Source organism: Periplaneta americana, chromosome 14 (genome assembly GCF_040183065.1).
Source record: "Periplaneta americana isolate PAMFEO1 chromosome 14, P.americana_PAMFEO1_priV1, whole genome shotgun sequence".
NCBI lineage: Eukaryota > Metazoa > Arthropoda > Insecta > Blattodea > Blattidae > Periplaneta > Periplaneta americana.
The window spans coordinates 148,834,852-148,860,612 of record NC_091130.1 but is presented as its reverse complement, the minus strand read 5'-3'; the positions used below and the strand labels follow the sequence as shown (position 1 = coordinate 148,860,612).

Sequence of the window (25,761 nt, the reverse complement as noted above, 5' to 3'; positions counted from 1 at the left end):
AACTGAAACCGAACCGAAAGCCAATGTTTATGAAGGCCTCAGGCAGTAAACACATTAATTTATTCATTCATTCATTCATTCATTTTATTCCATATATCTTACATGAGCAATGAAGCTTTAAGATATGGAACAAGTCAAAATTTTACAATATTACAATTACAATTTTTACAAATTTTTACAGTTTTAGAATTTAGTAATTTTCTACAATTTTTACAATTTTGTGCAATTTTTTACAATATTTTGGCGAGATGTAGTGAGATGAGGTGAAGTCCGAGGATTCGCCAAAAGATTACCCGGCATTTGCCTTTTGGTTGGGGAAAACCTCGCAAAAACCCAACCAGGTAATCAAATCAAAGGGGTTGATGCCGAGGACTCGCCATAGACCATCCGGCTTCAGTCCCACGGCTGGGGAAAACCTCGGAAGAAACCAAAGACCAAAGGGGGATCCAACCCAAGCCCGAACACAGCTCCGAATCAGCAGCCCAGCGAGTCTGCCGACTGAGCTACGTCGATGGCTCTACTAAAAGTATACAATACATAGCCAATCAGATTATTAAATTTACAAACGCAAACGATCATTCATCAGTTGAGCTATATGTATAATACAAAACAAGCAGGTTAATTAAATTTAAGGCATAAACAATTCAACCAGCTGTGATATTCAGAAATTGATAATACATATCATGCAAACTACTTCAAATTACAAACACAAACAATTTATCAATAGAGCTATACAGATTACTATTCAATTTAAATCATATACAATTCATCGGCCAAAACTATACAAACATATACAATACAAAGTAAGCAGATTAATTCAATTTACAAGCATACTTTCATTAAGCTCTACAAATTTGTGCATTTAATACGAAGTAGAGTAAACACATACATACATACATACATGCATACATACATACATACATACATACATACATACATACATACATACATACATACATACATACATACATACATACATACATACATACATACATACATTGGGGTAGAGAAGTGTAGGCATAAGATGCTAATCGAGTGAAATTTGAAGCATACCTAAGCTCTTCAACCCAAGTGAGCTTTGCACCATGATGGAATTAAATGCCTGCCGATTGTGTTGCCTGGCTAAGCTGTTCCCCACAAGATGTATTCCTCTCCAGCCATGTATACTGTACCCCTGATGGTGGTGTTGGTGGTGGTGCTGGTGGTGTACGAGTATCTGTATACTACACCTCACAGATCTTCCCAGTCAGGCAACCAAGGACCTTGGGAGTGGGGATTTCCTCCGATGCCTCTGATGCAGATCTACAAGTCATCTAGAATCCACCACCACCACCACCACAGGCATCTTCGGAGAAACTGAGAGGAACACCCATTATGGCTGACGATTGATTCGGAATCGCATATACAAGAAAAATAGCGAAGGGAATTTTTTGGGCGTGGCTGAAGCTGAAAAAATACGACTAGTAGGAGTATAGGGGAGGATTATTTGAAGAAGGGGAAATACTAGATAACTAAAAGAAACATCAAATAAGCAAAAGAAGAGGGACCATTTAAAGAAGCAACAGTGATTCACAGAAATTCCTAGTACATCTTACATTCTTATTTCCAGTTTCCACTGTCCGTCTACCCACTGGACCTCTGCTCTGCCTCCTCATCCAAATCAATCCGGTCGTACCTCATGACGTAGAGACAGTTACGTCACCTGTGACGTAGGAGGTAATTTGCCACCTGCCCTGTAAGGTCATACAGGTAGTTTGCATGTGGGAGATGAATGGACAGGTCTGCAGCCGCCCTCATGTTGGGAAGAACTGGGCACAAAAAATGTTAATGCAGATAACGACCTATGTTTGTCACTACTACGTTTGAACCGCAGGCAATCTACTGAGTAAACATACACCGTGTTCAGTTTTGAATGGAGCTTCCGTCACTTTTTTTATATTCATGTCACAGGTTTGCATGCCGGGCTTACCCGAAGACAAACGATGTTACCGATTTAATAATTTGTAGTACTTTGGAATGTCTTGAGTTTCGCAGTTTGTTTTTAACTTTTTTAAAAATTATGTCCGTTTTATGTATTACTTTGCACGTTAACAAGAAAAATGTTGAATGTATCTGTTAATTCTGAGAAGGTTTCGTCGAGAAAATTTCCGGAATTACGGTTAATTTTTTTTTTTGTATTTTTATTTATTTTATTTAACAATAACTTATCATACATAAACACGCTAAATGAAAAGAGCAAAGCTCATGTTCGGGAACAGTTCTGTTAAAAAAAAAAAAGACTTGAAAATGACATAACATTTTATGATTCACAAACGTATCTGGTTTTTTTTTTTCTGAATTAAAATTTAAGATTCTGATACCAAAGTATTAATAATAATAATAATAATAATAATAATAATAATAATAATAATAATGATAATAATAATAATAATAATAAATTTAGCCTGCTAGATCCCGTAAGGGCAAGGGCCTCCTGATTGACAGGGCTTGGCTCAGTAGTCTTCACTCGTTAGGTGAGCTGGTCCTAAGGAGTGATCCAGAGTATTACACAGATTTAATTCACAAAAATAAAAATCTCTCTAATTTCTAAAATAAAAATTAAAAATCTTTTACTAGGATCACATTTCACAAATATATGTACTTTGTAGACTAGAATTTAAACATAAGAATAGATACTAATGAAGTAAAGGAAACGGATTCGTTAAAAATGCATAATTCACATTTCCTTGCAAGAATAACTCTTTCATTTTACTCCATTTAAGAATTGAGAATCCCGACTGAAAATAACGGAACTTAATGTAACGCGCTTTTATAGGTGGTCAAAAAATTTCCCCTATATCACAAAACTTGCTTTCCAAGCTATCATATACACCACGAGACTAAACCAATTCGAATCCTGTCTAATTTGAACACCCAGTCCTTGTAACGAATATCAGCTGAGGTGAACTTCAGTTCGGGGAGAATTTTATTATCCTCGCTTTGGAAGGAGGCACATTTTATAATAAAGTTCAACAAAAATTATATTAAGTAATGGGTTTTACGTTACTAGAACCGTTTCGAATATAAAAAAAAAAAGAGAAATGCATCGGCCGGGAATCGAACCCGGGCCGCCCGCGTGGCAGGCGAGCATTCTACCACTGAACCACCGATGCTCAGGTTTCAATGTTTCCTATTTACTGAAGTCCTACGCATAAATTCATCTTTCAACTGTAGCTATAATTCTATCGATTACGGAGTTTTACTATCTACACGTATTTATTGCCTACTTGTAGGCATTCTGGTGGATAATCATATTTGCGTGGATACATATCAAGATAAAATGTTGCTAATGTCTTTTATGAAAGTGTGGAAAGTACCGTGTGACACAGAAGTCACTTTCAAATGGAGAAAACATTCTTTATAAATGAAAAATATAGGACCATAACAAAGACAACAAGGACCACAATAAGAAGCACGACAAAGACAAGGACCAGTATAAGGTCAACTTAAGGAAAACAAGGACTACTATAAGGACCATGACAAAGACATCAAGGACCACTGAAAGGACTACGACAAAGACAACAAGGACGACGATAAGGATCACGACAAGGACAAATGGACAAAGATATGGACCACGACAGAACCAAGACAACGATAAGAATCACGACAAGGACCACGATAAGGATCAACAGGAATAAAACAACGATAAGGATCACGTCATGAACCACGACATGGACCACGATAAGGATAATGACAAATACAACAAGGAGAAGAACACCGGTAAAAACGCGAGTGAGGTAAAAGCAGATTGATTTCTGTTTTGATTGTTGATGAGGAAGTCATAAGAAGATCCTTTCATAATTATTACCGGTACGTCACAAGAAAACGAATATCAATCTTAAAATATGTTTTCTAGGAGAGATGACTCTACTAAGAACACATTGTTGAAGATGGACCCTAGATAAATAAATAAAACTGACTGCATTTATAGCATTATGTTCTGTTGCCAACATCCAATGTGGTTCAATAAGAACGTTGTACTTGCTTTGTAAGCATCGGTGCTTCAGTGGTCGAATGCTCGCCTGCCACGCAGGCGGCCCGGGTTGAATTCCCGACCGATGCACTCTAGTTTTTTAAGTACTCTACTACCTTCCTTCTAGTGTTACAGAAGTATAGAAGTCCTCAAGAAGCCATTGTAATACTATTCAAATTCAAATTCTACATAAGCGTCATGAGTATGGCCAGGATTTGGCTACATGCACAAACGAAGTCTAAAATATGAATAATAAAACAGGAAATAATACAAAAAAAATGCAGAATCTGTTTTTGTAGGGTTTACTTACTATCTTTCTAAGAATAAAAATACAAACGATATTATGTCAAGTAGGTTATGTTTTTTTTATTTCACATTAAGGTTATTTATTGCCTGCTGAGAGAGACAGGTATATGTGTCATAGGCCAGGTACAGTGGAACTCCAGAAATAGACGCTCACTCTCGTATACTTCCCGATACAAGGTAAGTCAACGCATCCTGTCCCGTGCTGCACAGGGCTGACCAGTTGAACCAGTGCAGTAGTGTGCAGATACTCGTACACGTTGGCAGCAAGGCAGGGAACAAAAAATGTGTACTTATGTTGAAGCAGAAGTTACAACTATTGGAACGGTTAAAAAATGTGAATCAATCAGAGCCATCTCTCAAGAATTTGACATTTCGGTCAGAACAGTGCAAGGGATGAAACAAAATTCATTTAAATACGAGGCATTCTGTAGTGATTATAAGAAGCTTTGTATTATCAGTTGATTGTAGGATGAAAACACAGCTTATTTTGTGTAATTTCCTAAATTTAATCAATAGGGATGATTTATGTTCTCTCTTCAAGGGTATACACCATTGTAAAATAATTTAATGCACAAACACAACTATTACATGAAATGCTCAATAAAGGCCCATTCACAATGAAAATTAAACATAAACATAACGTAAGCATAAAACCTTGTGTCCATGTTATTTAGTGAAAGCATTCACAATGAATTACATAAGCATAAACTTAATCTTAATCATAAGACGTTAACATGAAAGTTTGCAAACTCCAAACTTTCATACTTATGTTTATGCGATTTGGAAACAGTACACAAGCGGAAAGCGTGTTTTCACTTTTTGTTTAACATCTCATGGGCTTTGCCTACAGGCAACATTTTGATCTATTGGCCGTGATGATAGCTAGGCGCGCAACATGGAATCATATGACGAAAAGTTGATTATTTTACATCTCCGTTTCTTTGATTTCAAGTACTGAAAGCCATATACTGATGCCATTGTAGTTATTAGAAACATAAATTGAATAGCTACATCGTCAGTCATTGTGCAATTCTCCATTTTTATATAATAGATTCTGTAGTTTTGTTGATTCGGTATGTTTGTTTCCACACACGTGTTATGTTTACGTTATGTTTAATTTTCATTGTGAATGGGCCTTGGCTACTTAAGTTTGTGGCATATGTTTATGTGCTTATGTTCATATTTACGTTATGTTTAATTTTCATTGTGAATGAGCCTTAAGTTTTTGTAGCTTTAGTCTCTTCAGCTCTAATCAACAATAACAGTAATCCAGGTTGCCAGGCGACAATAGAAAACAAAAGATGCGAAGACAAAATAAAGAATGTGGTGTATAAACAATTGAATGATATTTCATATTTAAGTATAAAAAAAATATAGGGGTGCCATTTGAAATTTCAAAGTGGAAGTGGTTGGGAGTGGGAGGTGAAATCTAAAATGCATTTAAGTCTGGTTTAAGACTTCTCCCTCAATATCTAAATTTACGTGTTTTTTTTTTTTTGTTTACATTGAATTCAATTTAATTCAATTTAGAGTGGGAAGTTTTGAAATGAAAGCTCTGTATGTAGATACATTAGAGAGATTTCCTTCAGAAGTTTGTTTATGTTTCAGATGTATCACGTATATATTATACTTAATCATGGATTGGTTTTGTTATATATTTTGCATATACTACAATATATTATTTAAAATTATGTACGTTAATTATTTGTTTCGGTCCGCACGCCATAAAAACATTGTACAGCCCTTATGTTTACCAATGTCCGCAGTACTCCGTAGAAAGACAGAGTTCGTACCTCGTCTCGCACACGGACCATTGCTGTGTATATTTGTGGAGCTCCACTGTACTCTGAGCAGCTGACGTGCTCGATACGACGGATCAGAAAACGAGAAATATGAACATAACACACATGAATGATTCTAAAGACGTCTCGGGAAATTTGATTTCTTGTAAATGTAAATTTACCGGTTACCACTTTAAAAATGAAAATGGGAGGGAACTAGATTTCTGATTGTCTGAAGAAAATGCTTGCAGTACGACAAACGGAGTTATTGTAAATCATTAAGTTGATTTGTATACAATAAAATAAGTTTTCCTTATTGCCCGTGTTCACCGAATATTTAATTAAAATTAAATCGAAATAGTTTAAAAATATATATTTTTTTAAATTTTGTTCGTTTAAAATAATATCGTACTTCTGTTTTTGACTGTAGAGTTTTAAGTGTTTAAATTTTTATAACGTGAAATAAAGATTATTATTGTTTTCGTTCTCTAAAATATTCCATTGAAATGGGAGTGTAGACCGGACAAGTCCAAAATATTAATTTTTCAGAAAATGAAAAAAAAAAAAACTGCCCCTTACGTTTCGCATACAATAAAATAATCTGACATTTTTTTATGTTTCACTATCTCTTTTATATGGTTTCTTGGAAAAATGTTTTTGGACATATCCTCTTTTTACAGAAAATTTTATATATACACATATTAGCTAAAAAAAAAAGTAGGCCTATATGAAATCATGTTTCATTCATATTGTCAACTATATCAACATAAAAATAAATACTTTATATGTGTTTTATTGAATTAAAAACTTAATGTTGAAATGATTTCCTGAACAAAAAAAAAAAAAAAAACAATATTGTTACGTTTACATTTTTTTCTTTCTAAATTTGGTCCTTCAGTCTTTGAATTCTTGACACGTTAGGTATATCAAGTGCCGAAAAATAATTATTCTAATATCAGTAAACTAAGCTCAATAAAATTGTTATTATTAGGCTATTATTATTATTATTATTATTATTATTATTATTATTATTATTATTATTATTATTATTATTATTATTGTTGTTGGTATAGTTGTTTTCACTCATCACATCCACTGCTGTTGTCATCTTCTGCCACCTCAACATCCTCCTCATTCTGATGACGTGCTTTTTTGGATCTGGTTCATTTTTATGATCATTCATTAATTGTAAAACGAAATATTTAACCAATAACACCGACAATAACAGCTAATATGGCGATAAAACAAAAGAAAATAACACTAATGCCATCTTCATAATATTTTCTAACAAGAACCGGGTAAGTTTGTGACGTCCATCTTTTGCTAGAAAGACGTTGGACTAATACGCTTTTTGCAGAATTGCTACACTTCAAACACTCATTTTAATGGCACAAATCTGGGTTTCTATAGTATCAATCGATGCCGCTTGAAATGAAATGAAGATAAATGTACTGTGCTCAAAATTGGAATTTTTGGACTGTCCGGTTTTTGCTATCAATCCTTCAATTATTAAATTTATTTATCCTAAAAAGATCTGTATGTATAGACATTACACACAATCAGGGATTTTCTTAAAATTCCTGTCCCTTTTTCCAACTGGGATTTTTATGACTTCCGTTAAAAATCGAACTCAAAACGTTTTCACATTTTACGGTCTAGAATCCTGAATTTTCATCGCCAAATGACACTTTATTGGTATCCGGAAATTCTTGCTGTTTTCGTAGCTTCAGTCGGAATTTCTTTGATATGATACGGACTTTATAGCTAGATGATACAGCTGAATATGTAAAGGTTATGACCTGCTCTATGATAAGAAGATAAGACGAGATGAATGATCCGTAAACTATTGCACTACTGACGAGTTGATGTTCTGTTACGAAGTTTTTGTGTTTTAGAAATGTTATTCTACCTGCTCTCGCCGTAATTCGAAGACCGATGTCTGGTGTATGAGCGCTCGATCATCTGCAAACATATCTTTGAATTTAATTACATTCAACTTCTACATAAACGCTGTTGCTTAACAACTACGTTACGTAAAGGTCACGGATAACTCACAAACAAAAACAACAGAGCAATTAAGAGAAAACGCAATAAACTGAGATTACTTGGTTTATATTGAGAGGTTGCACACCTTAAAGTAACCCGGAAGTGTGAATCTATCTAAAAATACAGCTACTAACCTTCTGCTTTGTAGCTCGTGAAGTTTCTAAGCTCACTTATTCAAATTTTTAAGGCATACACAACTACTATTCTCCAACCACGAGAAAGTCTCTGCGGAATGAAACGCAGCGGGGTGATGCTTTGAATGAATGTTGATGTCATAAGATGTCATAAGGTCACACATGTGGGTACTCGTATCTCTATTGGCTAGCTCTCAAAGCACAAACAATAACACTGATACACACATTTTTATGCTACCCTAGTTACAAAATTAGATCACGGTTAATCTCCTGGTCTTTTAATCCCTCCATACAGGAAATAACATATGCAGGAGAGCGCATGGTTTTCTAAACTGACGTTATAACGATAATATTATCTATCTACTTCGCTCCAATAGATGATGCAATAGTAAGCACATTCCATTCACCGTTGATCTCCTGGTTGGAGAAGAGTAATTTCAGTGAAGTTACACAGCAATTGTCATTGACTTATGCTAATAGATCCTTTTTAAAAATAAAAAAAAATTTCAGAGCAAAAAAATATAAGTATATGCAAGGGGGAGTGAAATAGCTTTGCAGATTTTCAGAGCGAATAGCTCATGTTGTATGTAACAAAAAACTATAGCAAGTAGGATCGTGATTTCTGCCCATATCAAAAGTAAAATTAATAATAGTACATTATGCAACGAGCCTATAATGGTAGTAATTAAGACGCGAGTATGTTTGTTTATGAAACTCGCTTGCGCTCGTTTCATAATTTTCATACGAGCGTCTTAATTACCATTATAGGCAAGTTTCATACGACTTTTTATGCTCGACCATATTTCTAACTTGAAATTATTCATAAGTATTCATGTTATGGTTGTGTAAGTGAGGATCGGAACTGACCTAAATTGTGAGATGTGCGCAGACACGAAAGTATTGATTTTTTCCGAGGCACGAATATCATTGATCTTGATATAATCTAGAGAATAACATGAATATTAATTTTGATATAACCTGGACTCTGATTTAGAATTGAAAAACGAGATAATAAATTGAATTTATTTGAATATTATTTACAATTAACGCTAATTATTATAGTAACAGAACATAACCTTCTGCGACAGTATTGGATTTCCAGCCTCCGTGACGTTTCCCTAGTTGTCTTTCGATTGCATATCCGAGAATAATCGAAACCCTGAACTTTAATGAATAGGTGTACTTTAATGACATGCATTAAAGGACTGCTACTAGGTGTACAATTACTACATTTCGGCATGGTCGAGCATAAGAATAATTTATCAATTTGGCGTATTTCAATATTTTGAATGGTTTTCGTGTAAATTTAATATCAAAAACCTCTGCGAGTAGGTTGCAACACAGTGCCAGAAAACAGCTGTTCTAGCGAGACACACCCAGTTACCGAGTTCGTTGACCTCTTACATCTGTATCACGAGAAGTGTGTTAGCGGCGGCGATGTTGTGGGACTACTGAAATATCGAACTTAATTTTCTAATTAACCGTAGATTTAATCACAAAACGTAATATAGGTTTTCTATTCATTTCAATGTACCCTTTCGTCCCTTTCAATCTGCGAGATTATTTCACTTCCTCCCTGTATATGCCCATCATTCATTCATTAGATAATGGCTTAACACATTTTAATTTTTTTCACATAACTATTCCACATGCTATTTTTGGTCTGGGAAGGATAATTAATTTTATGTTCATAGTGAGAAGTCACACGAACGCATTACGACGAAGTGAAGAGAAACGACTGAAAAGCATTTTAAATGTAGATATTGAGAAGAATGGAGCGTATGAAAGGGGCAGAAGACAGAATAAGAAATGAAGCTGTGTTGGAAAGAGTTAGTGAAGAAAGATGATGAAAGTGATCAGAAAGAGAAAAATGAAATTGGTTGGGTCACTGGGTGGAAAGAAATTTTCTACTGAAGAATATCCTACTGGAAAGAATGGTGAACGGAAGAAGAACGGAACGGAAGAAGAAGAGTTCGGGGCAGAAGAAGATATCAGATGATAGACGACATTAAGATATATGGATCATATGAGGGGACTAAAAGGAAGGCAGAAAATAGGAAAATTTGGAGAATGCTGAGTTTGCAGTGAAAGGCATGCTGTTGGGCAGGGAACTATGAATAAATGAATGAGCGGAAAGTGAAATAGATTAAATCGACAGCTCTAGCAGAGAATACGAAAATAAAGAAAGAGAGAAACAAAGAAAGGCTGGAAGAAGAAAAGAGGAAGAAGGCGATGAAAGTAGAAAGCTGGTCGACTGGAGCCGCAACATGCAGTGCGCCTACAAGTCAAACGAGCCCTCAGAGCCGAAGCTGCGTGGAGCGAGTGTTGGAGTCTCCGACAGAGGACAGGAGGATGATGAACCAGAGCATTCTGCCTGCACAGCTGCAGCGTTAGCTGGTGGCAATAGCATTATTTGTGAGGAAGACGGATGCAGGTGCTAGCCATGAACTTAAGATGGGGAGAGGGGAAGGAGTTTTTGAACATTGACATGGTGAATTTACCTAAAACTTAATGCAATGTGTTTAGAAGACAAATTAGCTCTCCTTTGGTCCAGGAAAAATACCTGTCCTTTATGAAAATATTACCATGGCTCACAGAAGTACACCTTCTTAAACATTAAAGTTCATCTCCTCTTAAATTCCACGATTTTTCACTTCCAGTATCAGATTTAAGCAAGTTTTAGCTTGTTTATTTTGTTAAGTTTCATAATTGTCTGATACAATTTATAAATATTCCTGAAAACTTTGTCATTCATTCATTCATTCATTCATTCATTCATTCATTCATTCATTCATTCATTCATTCAGTGTTCTGCCCATGTGCAGGTCTTTCACTGCAAACACAGCTGTCTCCAATCTTTCCTATTTTCTATCTTCCTTTTTGTCTCCTCATATGATCCATATATCTTAATGTTGTCTATCATCTGATATCTTCTTCTGCCCCGAACTCTTCTCCCGTTCACCATTCCTTCCTGTGCATCTTTCAGTAGGCAGTTTATTCTCAAACAGTGACCCAGCCAATTCCTTTCCCTCTTCCTTATCAGTTCCATCATCATTCTTTCTTCCAATACAGCTTCATTTCTTATTCTGTTTGTCCACTTCACACGTTCCATTCTTCTCCATATCCACATTTCAAATGCTTCTATTCGCTTCTCTTCACTTCGTCGTAATGTCCAAGTTTCTGCCCTATACAATGCTACATTCCACACAAAGCACTTCACTAGTCTCTTCATTAGTTCTTTTTCCTGAGGTCCACAGAAGATGCTCCATTTTCTATTAAAAGCTTCCTTTGCCATTGCTATCCTCCTTTTGACTTCCTGGCAGCAGCTCGTGTTACTGTTTATAGTAAACCCCAAGTATTTGAAGCTGTTCATTTGCTCTACTGCCTCATTTAGAATTCGCAAATTTACCCTCTTTATTTTTTCCTATGACCATGGTCGTCTTGTTTGCATTTATCTTCATCCCATACTGCTCACAGATGTCATTAGCTTCACTAGCATATCCCTTAGTATCGTCTCCTCTTCTGCTAACAACGCCATATCTTCAGCAAATCTTATGCACTTTTAACCAATAGGAAGAAACATATTTAGGGAGTCTGTACACCGAATTTTGACACAAAAATGAAATTTTAGTTTTTATCGCGTTTTTGGTAGTTTAATATGTATAAAATGATAATATGATTTTATTTCTTCTGTGTCAGCTTTTAGCCCTATTCTCAGCAAAAATATTGTAGTAATTCTTAATGCAAAAAATGTTATCAATGAAAAATTTTTTCTTGCCGACCGCTTAATGGAATTTTAAATTTATTTAGACGGTTGTATACATAAAAGTATGTTACATATGCCCTATTTTTTCTACATTTGTATCTTTTATAACTTCTGAGAAAAGTGCACCCAAAATTTAGGGATTTAACATTGTAAGATATGGAAGTACAGACTCCCCTTAAGACAGGTGTGATATCCAGCAAATAATTTCGTGGAACAAGGTCAGGTGCGAAGAACAGCTTCATACCGCGTTGGCAGATTTTTCGGACAAGTTGTCCCACCTACGCACCTCGCACAGTCAAGGTCGATTATGTGCAAATTGTATTACTGACCTATTAAGAGCTAATGAATACATCTGTCACGGAAGTGGGTGTCTACAGCCTAACAGATCATTGTCATTAGCAATTGGATAAACATCCATCGCAACCGTCCGTTAATGGGAAAAATACTCTGATAAAAACCGTCTCTGATTTAACAGAATAAGCATTCTATTTTATTGTTATTTTTCTAATCACATTTATTTTCTTTTTCCTGCAGGTCACCTTGGAGCAACAAACGAGAGGAGTTATGTAAGTAGCAAGATGTAATGTTATGTAAATTTACAACTACGTTTGGTGTTAGGAAGAGATGGGATGTGGAAGAGGGATAGATTGTCTGCGAAGAGCTCCATTTTGTCATAGATTTCAACTAATTTTGTGGATAAAATTAAGCAAAATTGTCGCACGCGAAATTGAGACCCTGGAGACCAAGACGCCTAGAGAGGAAGTAAGTTCCCTCCTGTCTCTGTTTTACAAGCAAAACTAGTTATAGTGAGGGTCACATAAGAACAGATCCTAAACAGCAAATATTGCCGTCTTGTCAGTGTTGCCAATTGTCACCAGATATCACACGATCCTTCGTACTGAATGACTTATTTACTTACCGTACTTTATGTTGGAAGGTTATTCCAAATAATTCAATAATTTGTAACATATTTTCGTAGGTAAACTATACGGGAAAGGTATCGACATGTCAAGTATTTTGTCTGGCAATATGAAATCCATTGCTTTGACTAAACAATTGACTCACGAGACATAACCTAAAAATGTATTTTGTTTGACCACATGAAATTATTAGTACTAACTCCGAAAACTTACTTGACTATAGTCTTGAATTATAACCACAACACAACACATAAAATAACTATTATGTATTAATATTAATACTTACTTACTGGCTTTTAAGGAACCCGGAGATTCATTGCCGCCCTCACATAAGCCCGCCATTGGTCCCTATCCTGACCAAGATTAATCCAGTCTCTATCATCATATCCCACCTCCCTCAAATCCATTTTAATATTATCTTCCCATCTACGTCTCGGCCTCCCTAAAAGTCTTTTTCCCTAAGCCTCTCAACTAACACTCTATATGCATTTCTGGATTCGCCCATACGTGCTACATGCCCTGCTCATCTCAAACGTCTGGATTTAATGTTCCTAATTATGTCAGGTGAAGAATACAATGCGTGTAGTTCTGTGTTGTGTAACTTTCTCCATTCTCCTGTAACCTCATCACTTTTAGTCCCAAATATTTTCCTAAGCACCTTATTCTCAAACACCCTTAACCTATGTTCCTCTGTTAAAGTGAGAGGCCAAGTTTCACAACCATACAGAACAACCGGTAATATAACTGTTTTATAAATTCTAACTTTCAGATTTTTGGACAGCAGACTGGATGATAAAAGCTTCTCAACCGAATAATAACACGCATTTCCCATATTTATTCTGTGTTTAATTTCCTCCCGAGTATCATTTATATTTGTTACTGTTGCTCCAAGGTATTTGAACTTCTCCACCTCTTCAAAAGATAAATTTCCAATTTTTATATTTTCATTTCGTACAATATTCTCGTCACGAGACATAATCATATACTTTGTCTTTTCGGGATTTACTTCCAAACCTATCTCTTTACTTGTTTCCAGTAAAATTCCCGTGTTTTCCCTAATCGTTTGTGGATTTTCTGATAATATATTCTTCTTATTTTCTTATTAATATTAATACTAATATTAATTAATTATTAGTATGTTCAAATTTCACTAGCTTCCAGTAACCGGCTCAGAAATCTAGTACAATTTTAATTTCATGGAACTCCAATATATTGTCGATATTTGTCTCAGCTATCAACATACCAGTTACAAAATCACTACCATTTGTAGTAATTGTCAGTATCGAAATTCGAAACGAAGTTGGTTAAAGAAAATTCAACCTGCAAACTAGAAAATCACCACAATCCACTAACATATGTAGTAATGAGGGAAAAATGGTTAGGTTTCACCCTAAGGGTATGAAGTAAGCTGACCCGGACTATACAGAACTGTCACGTATTTGTAGTTACATTAGTGGTAGAATTCATATGTTTAATCAAATGTAATTTCTGCCCACATTTCTTAGAAGAAAAGAGTGACTACAAAATAAATCGCGAGGACTTTATCCCATTTTACCAGTTGACATCTAATGACCCACATGCAACTGTTATTTAGCTGTCAATTTTAGGATCTAAATCGGAATTGGTCATTTTTAAATCTTGAACAATCAAAAGCCTTCACACAGTTACACAGATGGAACTTTTAGCTATTGGTACTAAATTACTTCGCCTTAGAACGAGGTCAGATCTAGGCATACAGAGATAGAAACTCTGGTATAATTATGATAATTGTCGAGTTAATAACAAAGCAGGATCAAGATTTCATGTCGCTAGCTATCGGACTTGAATAAAAGCTCCTGCAACAGGAATTACAAACGATGTCATGGAACATAGCTATAACCCAGTTAGTGTAATATTGTGCAATGTAGCGCGAGAGACGAGAATTCATCCACATGTGTATTTGAGAAAAAGTAAAAGGGTTTGTTTTGTACTTATTTGTCCAGAGAGAAGTGCAGGTTCTTCTGCGAAAGAAACGTAGCAATTCTGAAATTAAAGGAGAGGAACAGAAATTGTTCATAGTGAATGGGAGGATTTTTAAGTATCAAACAATACTGACAATGGACTACTCCCGCATTTCGGCATTCTATTTTTGTTATAGTGATGTTAATGAATTGAAAACGCTTAGTAATTCCGTTTTTAATAAAGCCAAAAATGGTTTAGTTCTAATAAATTTCTTTTAAATGAAAGTAAAACTGCATCTTTGTTGTTTAGTAGTACAGTCATGGAAAATAATAATTTTAAACTTCTTGGTATTACTATGGACAGCACACTTACCTGGGCAGACCATGTTGATTCTGTTTGTAAAAAAATTGTCAAGAGTAATATTTCTTCTGCGAAATTTGAAAATGTATGTTCCAAAGAATTACATTAGAGTTGTCTATTTTTCTTATTTTCATAGTATACTTTCTTATGGACTATTTTTATGGAGTAATAGTTTTCATACTAATAAGGTACTTATGTTACAAAAAAAGCTATTAGAATTATAACTAATTCATCAATGAAGGCACACTGCAAACCGTTATTTATAAATGAAAAAATTATGACTGTAACGTCACTGTATATTTATTAAGCCCTAAATTTCGTCAAAGAAAATTCACATATGTTGACACATAGGAATGATGTTCATATATACAACACCAGAAACCGTGACCTTTTTGACATAGGCTAACTAAAACAATGAATAATTATTTTATTATGTCGTTAAAAATAGCAAATAAATTTCCGAGATATCTTTTTAATCTGGAAAGGAAGTTTTTTAATGTCAACGTTGTTGAGAGTTTTGAATTAATTTTATTGTTTTGTTGTTTACTTCTTATTACTGACTTTGTCAATTGCACTATGTTGTGTGCTCTGACTGTATAACACTGAATATACTGTTTCCCAAAATGTGGCAAAAATATGTTTAATGTGAACGAAAGTTATACCTATAATTTCCAATGAATTTCCGTCTTAAAAATGTTCAATATGCAAGTCTGTAAGAAAATAATTGACATGAAATTTAAGGAAATTCCTATGATTGCCTGAAACGGTTAAATTCTAATTGAAATACAGAAATAAAAATCAATGTTTGCATTCTTTAACACCGTCTGATATTCATCTACTACGTGAAAAGCCTATACAAGGTCCTTTTGAGAGACGAATCAGAGACGGAAGTTAAGGGGTTATGTACAGCTTACAGCAGTAAAATTTTGGAAATATTCAACATTTTTTCCTCAATTACTGTATCTTGTATAATAATGCAAATTAGTATGTGTAAAACACTGTCCTTCTGCTGGAAGAGAGTTAAGGCTGGTTCACAATAAACCGAGAACGGAAACTAGAACGAGAACGAGAACGGAAATATTCTTAAAATAAATGTCTTTAAATGTGAATATTCACAATTAACTATTGTGAATGCTTTCATTTAAATACATTTATTTTAACATTATTTCCGTTCTCGTTTCCGTTCCCGGTTTATTGTGAACCAGCCTTAAGACTGAGGATCTAAAGGTCCCTGGTTTCGGCAGTTAATATATCACTTTGTAGTTAGAAAGAGTAATCAACTAAACAGAATACTATATATAACAATAAAATACGTTTACAATGTTTTAAAAATATGACAAGTAAAACTGAAAAAAATATTTATGCTCGACCATGCAGAAATGTAGTAATTATACACCTGGTAGTAGCCCTTTAATGCACCTCATTAAAGTACATCTATTCATTATAGTTCAGTTGTTCAGCCAATGAGAAATCACCATTGTACCATTATAAAAACGCAAGTATCGATTATTCTCGGATATGCAATCGAAAGACAACTAGCGAAAAGTCACGGAGGCTGGAAATCCAATACTGTCGCAGAAGGTTATGTTCTGTTACTATAATAATTAGCGTTAATTGTAAATAATATTCAAATAAATTCAATTTGTCATCTCGTTTTTCAATTCTAAATCAATTTCCAGGTTATAACAAGACTAATGTTCATGTTATTCTCGAGATTATATCAAGGTCAATGACATTCGTTCCTCGGAAAAAAATCAATACTTTCGCGTCTGCGCACATCTCACAATTTAGAAGGTCAGTTCCCCTCCTCACTTACATAACCATAACATGAATACTTATGAATAATTTCAAGTTAGAAATATGGTCGAGCATAAAAAGTCGTATAAAACTTGCCTATAATGGTAATTAAGACGCTCCTATGAAAATTACGAAACTCGCTTGCGCTCGTTTCATAAACGAACATACTCGCTTCTTAATTACTACCATTATAGGATCGTTGCATAATGTACTATTATAACATCAATGTCGAACAAACATTTTATAAAGAGGAGGAGAAATGTAATGTTACATTTACATAAATGTGATGTTAATTCATATCTTTCTCTCCAGAAAAATGAACAGTCAAATAGAAGATGATAAAACAGTCTGCAATGGTTCGTTACACGTGCACAGATAGTAATTTTCGTTATTTAAATTAAATCTTTGAAAATAGAAATTGAATGACAATATAGAGCTACAATACGTAAAGAAGGTAAAGAAGCTTAATACAATAATTTAAGTTTAACCCGATGTAAAACCGTGGGGAAAAGATTCCTTTGTTTACGATCCTGAGGTAAGGGTAAGTTACTTATTGTCCAATGGTCATCCCACTTCTTTATCGTGTTCTTTCTTAGTTGTTCCAGAGCGGGTAACGCTCTGGTTGTTCTTTCATGAACGACAAAGAACACTTGGAGGAGGCATAGTCTAAACTAGAAGATGCTGCTCCCTTAGCAAGCTGGTTAGCCCCTTTCATTGCCGGTGGTTTAAGAGTGTCCTCGTACCAATTTAATGTATGTGTTCTAAGCGGTTTTTGGTAGCGTTTCTGTTAGTAGAAACTGGCATGTTCGAACATGAGAGAGACAACCAAGGTACTACAAAACTCGTTTTATTCCACATCAAAAACTAATGTCAACTTATGTACTAAGAGGTGGGAGTGAAGGACAGCGAAAACCTTCATGACAAGGCTGAACAAACATGTTAGGCCTGCAGAGCGAACATCGGCGAATATCGAACTTTGTCCTACTCGAGGAACTCGAACCGAACATATCGCACGGCTCTTTAGAAACCACTCAGAACACATTTGCTTGACATTGTAACTAATATTTATTCCTAACTCGTTTCTGTTTGCCTCAGAAGTGATGAACTGTCTCTCGTGTGGTTTCTTACTTACTTACAAATGGCTTTTAAGGAACCCGGAGGTTCATTGCCGCCCTCACATAAGCCCGCCATCGGTCCCTATCCTGTGTAAGATTAATCCAGTCTCTATCATCATATCCCACCTCCCTCAAATCCATTTTAATATTATCCTCCCATCTACGTCTCGGCCTCCCTAAAGGTCTTTTTCCCTCCGATCTCCCAACTAACACTCTATATGCATTTCTGGATTCGCCCATACGTGCTACATGCCCTGCCCATCTCAAACGTCTGGATTTAATGTTCCTAATTATGTCAGGTGAAGAATACAATGCGTGCAGTTCTGCGTTGTGTAACTTTCTCCATTCTCCTGTAACTTCATCCCGCTTAGCTCCAAATATTTTCCTAAGCACCTTATTCTCAAACACCCTTAACCTATGTTCCTCTCTCAGAGTGAGAGTCCAAGTTTCACAACCATACAGAACAACCGGTAATATAACTGTTTTATAAATTCTAACTTTCAGATTTTTGGATAGCAGACTGGATGATAAGAGCTTCTCAACCGAATAATAACAGGCATTTCCCATATTTATTCTGCGTTTAATTTCTTCCCGAGTGTCATTTATATTTGTTACTGTTGCTCATTCACGTGTGGTTTCACAAAATAAAATTTAATTTTGATTATAATCTGAAAGTTTGTTGAGCGTAACCGGAAAATGAATGAAAAGCAGCAGAAGAAGATGAAGAAGGCGTTAATGATTATGAAGGTAGAGGAATGATGCTAGAACGACTGTGATGGAAGAAATACAGTTTGCGTCTCGGAACAAATCAGATTTCAAGCGTTATTTCACTAAAAAATTCGCAGAATTACCTGGGGGTAAAATAGAGGTTCTCTTGCTACCTGAGCTCCTTGTTTAGAGTGGGAGTGAGGTGTATCTTGACTTCAGGGATAGGCAGACACAGAGACATTCACTTGTAAATGGCAGCGCAAACACGAGGGGCAACGTCCTGTGTCAAATAAGGTTGTCGACATTCGATTGGTTTTTAGAAATCTCTGCTGCTACCGCCTGCAGAACCGGTTTGAGTTGCAGCCCGTCTGGCATCCAGCGCCACTGGGTGTCGCCCAAGTGCATTCACTCTGTGCAGGCGCATTGGCTGTGTGATGGACGTCACGGGAAGGTTTAGAGTTTGTTTTTTCTTTCTGTTTAAGAGTTCATTTTTCTCTCTGCTTAATAATAATAATAATAATAATAATAATAATAATAATAATAATAATAATAATAATAATAATAATAATAATAATAACAACAATAATAAAACTTACAAATGGCTTTTGAGGAAGACGCGTTCATTTCCGCCCTCACATAAGCCCGGCATCGATCCCTACCCTGTTTAAGATTAATCCAATCTCTACCATCATATCCCACCTCCCTCAAATCCATTTTAATATTATCCTCCCATCTACGTCTCGGCCTCCCCAAAGGTCTTTTTCCCTCCGGCCTCCCAACTAACACTATATGCATTTCTGGATTCGCTCATACGTGCTACATGCCCTGCCCATCTCAAACGTCTGGATTTAATATTCCTAATTGTCAGGTGAAGAATACAATGCGTGAAGCTCTGCGTTGTGTATCTTTCTCCATTCTCCTGTAACTTCATCCCTCTTAGCCCCAAATATTTTCCTAAGCACCTTATTCTCAAACACCCTTAATCTCTGTTCCTCTCTCAAAGTGAGAGTCCAAGTCTCACAACCATACAGAACAACCGGTAATATAACTGTTTTATAGATTCTAACTTTCAGATTTTTTGACAGCAGACTAGATGACAAAAGCTTCTCAACCGAATAATAACAGGCATTTCCCATATTTAGTCTGCGTTTAATTTCCTCCAGAGTGCCATTTATATTTGTTACTGTTGCTCCAAGATATTTGAATTTTTCCACCTCTTCGAAAGATAAATCTCCGAATTTGTATATTTCCATTTCGTAGAATATTCTGGTCACGAGACATAATCATATAGCCTATTTCGTCTTTTCGGGGTTTAACTTTCTCCCGCCAGAACAAAATGACATTACAACAATGCTTCACTCTTTTCTTCCATTCATTAATTCCCTCCATCAATCTCTATCTTAAATTAAATTATGGTTTATTTAACGACTCTCGCAACTGCCAAGGTTACATCAGCGTCCGGTGTGCCGGAATTTTGTCCCGCAGGAGTTCTTTTACATGTCAGTAAATCTACTGACATGAGCCAGTCGTACTTAAGCACACTTAAATGCCATCGACCTGGGCCGGGATCGAACCCACAACCTCAATCACAGAAGGCCGGCGCTCTACCGACTACGCTACCCAGGCCGACTCTCTGTCTTAAGCATCGGCTTCTGTCACCCCAATATTCCTCACACATTGCTGCATATCATTCTGTTTTCAGGAAGTCTGAGGTCATCATCTTCGTCGTCCTCCAACTCTTCAATTCCTACACAATCTTAGGAGACGCGTATAATAATAATAATAATAATAATAATAATAATAATAATAATAATAATAATAATCTATATATATAATTTGAACTAGTAATGGAAATTACGGGAAAACGGCTGGACGGATTTTAATACCTGACCCCTCATTTTGAAGCCTGGAACCCTAAGGTTTTTCAGAAGATAGTAGTTTTCAGTGAAATGCCAATTTTTCTACATTATTTTCCTATTTTCCGAAATCATCTGTCGTCAGTTTTGAGAAATAATGGCTTTTCAAAATAAAACAAAACACAAACACACTACAATAAACAATATTATACGAAGGCCATGACCTGCAGGATTGCCGACATATTTAGAACTCAAATGCAATTGATTATTAAAAACTTCAAGCCTTACAAAAAATAATTTACAGGTGTGATTCTGTGGTGTGTAATTTTCTGAGTACAGCTGTGTATTGGATATTGAAATCTACAACACTTGAGGTGGTTTGATGACATTATTACCATTAGAAATTAAATATTGTTATAGTTAATGCCATGATGTGACTATTTTTCATTAATTATACATATTAATGCTATGAAAGTGAAACGTTTTGGGGTTATATAAGTAGATGTAGAGAATATATGAAATGAGATCTTCATTTCTATAATTTACTGAGTGACGGCTATGTAGTATGCATGTATTAATTTTTATTTTATTGGGTTATTTTACGACGCTGTATCAACATCTAGGTTATTTAGCGTCTGAATGAAATGAAGGTGATAATGCCGGTGAAATGAATCCGGGGTCAAGCACCGAAAGTTACCCAGCATTTGCTCGTATTGGGTTGAGGGAAAACCCCGGAAAAAACCTCAACCAGGTAACTTGCCCCGACCGGGATTGGAATCCGGGCCACCTGGTTTTGCGGCCAGACGCGCTGACCGTTACTCCACAGGTGTGGATAGTATGTATGTATATATAAATATAACTACAAAACTTACGTAAGATAATGTTGTTATTAAAAATGAAATATTTTTATAGTTATTAATCATGTTATGTTGGGTCTTTTTCGTATACTTAATGGCGGTGTGGTGTAGATATTTATATGCGTCATTCTCTTCAGTATTGTCTCTAGAGAGCGCAAAAATTACAGTTCCTAAGGAAAGACCAAAAGGTAATAATAATAATAATAATAATAATAATAATAATAATAATGATAATAATAAATAGTTTCCCTGTTAGAGTTAAGGCCATCAGGCCTTCTCTTCCACTCAACCAGGATCAAATCACATACAGAAAAATACATACCGGTATTACTGATAAAATAAGAGGCCTAGAAAATTTTGTAGCCTCTTGATTATTTCAGCAAGATCTCTTAGCAGGATAAAATGATTTTACCCTCTACATTTCAAGCTCTACATGCAGGAGCTATACCAAGATGCTATGCCTATTGTTCAAAGCATACCGAACCTGACATTTTTTTTAACTTTCACCTACAATTCACAATGACTTGAAATAGCTATTGCTTTACTCCCATATGAAAAACCCACTGATCGTCCTGACATTGTTACTTGCGTTTTCGCGTTGAAACTAAAAAACTAAAGGTTCAAGGAAAAGTATTTGGCATAAAAAACATTCAGAGGGAGTATGTTTCATTATTATGGAAGCAAATAACTTTCAAAATGTCTGGTATTCTTCGTTGAAAATAAATCTGAAAAATTTTTATTTGAACGTCTAATGAATTTAGTTTGCAGCATTTGCTGCACAAGCCACTAGTAATAAATATATTTTAGGCTTAAGAAAGTTTATACATTTTCCGGAGCCTATGATTACAAATTACTCGATATTTTTCTCCCTCTCCATTCTTGTCTGTCTACTTGTAAATTTTATTCATTGTCCCCCTCCCTTATTGCGGTACTGATTCGTGCATCCAGGTGTCACTTGGTCTTCCCCTTTTACTTCATCCAGGTGGTATCCGTTGCATGATTCGTTTTGGCAACGTTTCATCTCTCATCCTTTTTGTGTGCCCGTACCTTTACAATTGAATTTTGTTGAAGATCAATCTTTTTGCATATGAATCCCCGCGAATGCATTTTGTGATCCATTGTAATTAATTTTGAATTCTGCATAACAATTGAGGCATTTAATGTACTACAGTATGTAGTAACATACGTATATCGATATTAGCGACATTTATGATCGACGCTCGTAAAGTCGGGGCCTATAACGATAAGTTAAGATCCCTGCTAGCGTACAAATATATAAGGGGCTCACAACCAGAGTGGATCAAGTCCACCAGTGATCAGTTTGTGGATTAATACAATTTCGGATGAAGAAAACTTAGATTTATTCATTGTCATAACAAACGAATTCCATAATTCATGTGTTACTCCACAGAGGGCAGCATTTCCTATGGAAGGTGAAGGTTGCTAACTATGAGCCAGGAACTTTAAGACTCAATTCCTCAAAATTATTCCAGAAGGACTTGGTCCACTCTGATTGTGAACCCCTCATATATAACGATACAGACCTCCCAGCTTTACTTGCCTCCCGTAGGGAGCCATGCTGCTTTGTGACGTGTACACTGGTGTTCATTAGAAATCCCAGTAAACGTGTATCGTTTCAAGGGCACTAAGGTAATAAAGTAAATGCCAGTATCGAACAGTTGTTAAGTTACTGTTCAAGATGTTTAGACGATATCTTCTTATGTTTATTTTCCACTGAAATTCCTAGTAAAGCTACACATCATTTTCAAATTCAAAATATTTTTTTTTGTTTTACTGGCCGCATGTAAGGTGGAATAAACATATCTCTTCTTTATTTAACAGACTTCGTAAAACAATTTATAAGTTTGTTATTGTTCGCTCTTACATCCCTACAAATATTCTGCGGTAGTTTAGTTAATAATAATAATAATAATAATAATAATAATAATAATAATAATAATAGTTTTATTTTCCCTGGCAGAGTTAAGGCCATCAGGCCTTCTCTTCCACTCAACCAGGATCAAATCACATACAGAAAAATACATACGGTTTGGTTTAATCTGTCATCCAGTGTGGTGTAATCGAATGGGGAGGAACAATAAAATTTAGACTTTCTCCGCTGATATTGTTTCAAAAGCGGACAATTAAAATTTGCTTAAACAAGTCAATTGATTACCCAAAAAGTTTGAGTTATTCTGATTTTTAATGTTTCCTAAATTGAAGAAATATATAAATATACATTTTAAAGCGTCGTAAAATAACCTACTACATTTTAAAAATATTATCATAAAAGTCGTCAGAAATATAAAGAACAATAACATGTTTATTCTACCAGAAGAAATTTGACATGTCCTTTAGTTGAACCTAAATGTTACACAATAATAATATAATAATAATAGTAATAATAATAATATTATTATTATTGTTATTATTATTATTATTATTATTATTATTATTATTATTATTATTATTATTATTATTATTATTATTATTATTATTATTATTATTGGTCATTTGATAATTAAAATTACAATAGGTGTGCCTATATTTTATGTACAGTACTACACCTAACCACTGTCAACATTACAGTACGGTAATTCAGTATATAACATTGTAGTCCAGATCTGGGCAATAATAACTCAATCGACTCGCTGCAGATTTCCCCTTACGTCTCCACTCCACCTTCCCCGCCTGAAACTATGGCGAACAGAAACGCTACGAACTTACGGAGCAACATAATACATTAACCATATTGAATCGCTTATCTGCCGAGATTTTAGTTTCGCAGATCTTTCGAAATGCAACATTTTCATTCGTATAGAAATTGCTTTCTCTGAACCTGGAAACAATTTTTTTAAAATAATGTGTCTTGTAATTTTGTACACCGTAATTTAAACTTGAAACTAGGAGCATCTCTTCCACTTGAAAACAATGTAAGACGAACTCTGTCATTGGGTGAGTGAAGTCTCGCAAATGTAGAAGATGCTGGAGAACTAAAAGTCAATGGGGAACGTAGTGGTTCTATAAAAAAATTTGAAGAGCAAAATATGGTTTCTTAATATGGATTATTCCCTTGTGTTGCTATAATTTGACTTACGGGCAAGAGTTTGTGAATTGTTTAACTTTTACTTCGTTGTTAACATTCATTATATTATTTAATAGTACATTATGCAACGAGCCTATAACGGTAGTAATTAAGACGCGAGTATGTTCATGAAACGAGTGCAAGCGAGTTTCATAATTTTCATACGAGCGTCTTAATTACCATTATAGGCAAGTTTCATACGACTTTTTATGCTCGACCATATTTCTAACTTGAAATTATTCATAAGTATTCATGTTATGGTTATGTAAGTGAGGAGGGGAACAGACCTTCTAAATTGTGAGATGTGCGCAGACGCGAAAGTATTGATTTTTTCCGACATTGACCTTGATATAATCTAGAGAGTAAAATACAGATTAATCTTGATATAACCTTGAAATTGAATTATACATTGAAAAACGATATGACAAATTGAATTTATTTGAATATTATTTACAATTAACGCTAATTATTATAGTAGCAGAACTGACTTTATTCCAAATATAGGTGATTTATTGTGCAATTGGTGAAATGAATTTGCGGGAATGTGCTTTGTGAAAGGCTGAAAGATGACGGTGAATTGATGTTAATTTGTGTGTTGTTTTTTTTCGATTGAGTTTAATATTGTATTTGAGATTTCAATTTTATTTTGGATCGATTCTTCAACATAACCTTCTGCGACAGTATTGGATTTCCAGCCTCCGTGACGTTTCGCTAGTTGTCTTTCGATTGCATATCCGAGAATAATCGATACTTGCGCTTTCATATTGCTACAATGGTATTTTCTGATTGGTGGAACACCTGAACTTTAATGAATAGGTGTACTTTAATGAGGTCCATTAAAGGGCTGCTACCAGGTGTATAATTACTACATTTCGGCATGGTCGAGCATAAAAATTGTATTAGAATACATTTTTGTACTAGAAAACATATAATACTTGAAATTTATGTTTCTGTCTAAATATGCTACAGCTAACTTCGAGTCCCGTTGTGTGTCAGCTAGAAACATTACCTCTGGAGCACACGGGTATCATATTCTGATTCTGATTTTACTCCACCTATGATGGAAAGTACTGTAGT

The 25,761-nt window shown here is 35.1% G+C and overlaps 1 long non-coding RNA gene and 1 other non-coding gene across 2 annotated transcripts in view; one reads left to right on the top strand and one right to left on the bottom strand.

Annotated features, from left to right (window-relative positions):
• Positions 1–3,081: 3,081 nt before the first annotated feature.
• TRNAG-GCC (transfer RNA glycine (anticodon GCC)) lies at positions 3,082–3,152 on the bottom strand. The gene has a single exon. It is a non-coding gene; the product is annotated as a tRNA-Gly (tRNA).
• Positions 3,153–10,576: 7,424 nt separating this feature from the next.
• The window catches only part of LOC138712987 (uncharacterized), a 29,537-nt gene continuing 14,352 nt past the window's right edge, over positions 10,577–25,761 (top strand). The window contains exons 1-2 of the long non-coding RNA XR_011335779.1: positions 10,577–10,713; positions 12,580–12,611. This is a non-coding gene — a long non-coding RNA (uncharacterized lncRNA). The remainder of the gene's footprint in view (positions 10,714–12,579; positions 12,612–25,761) is intronic.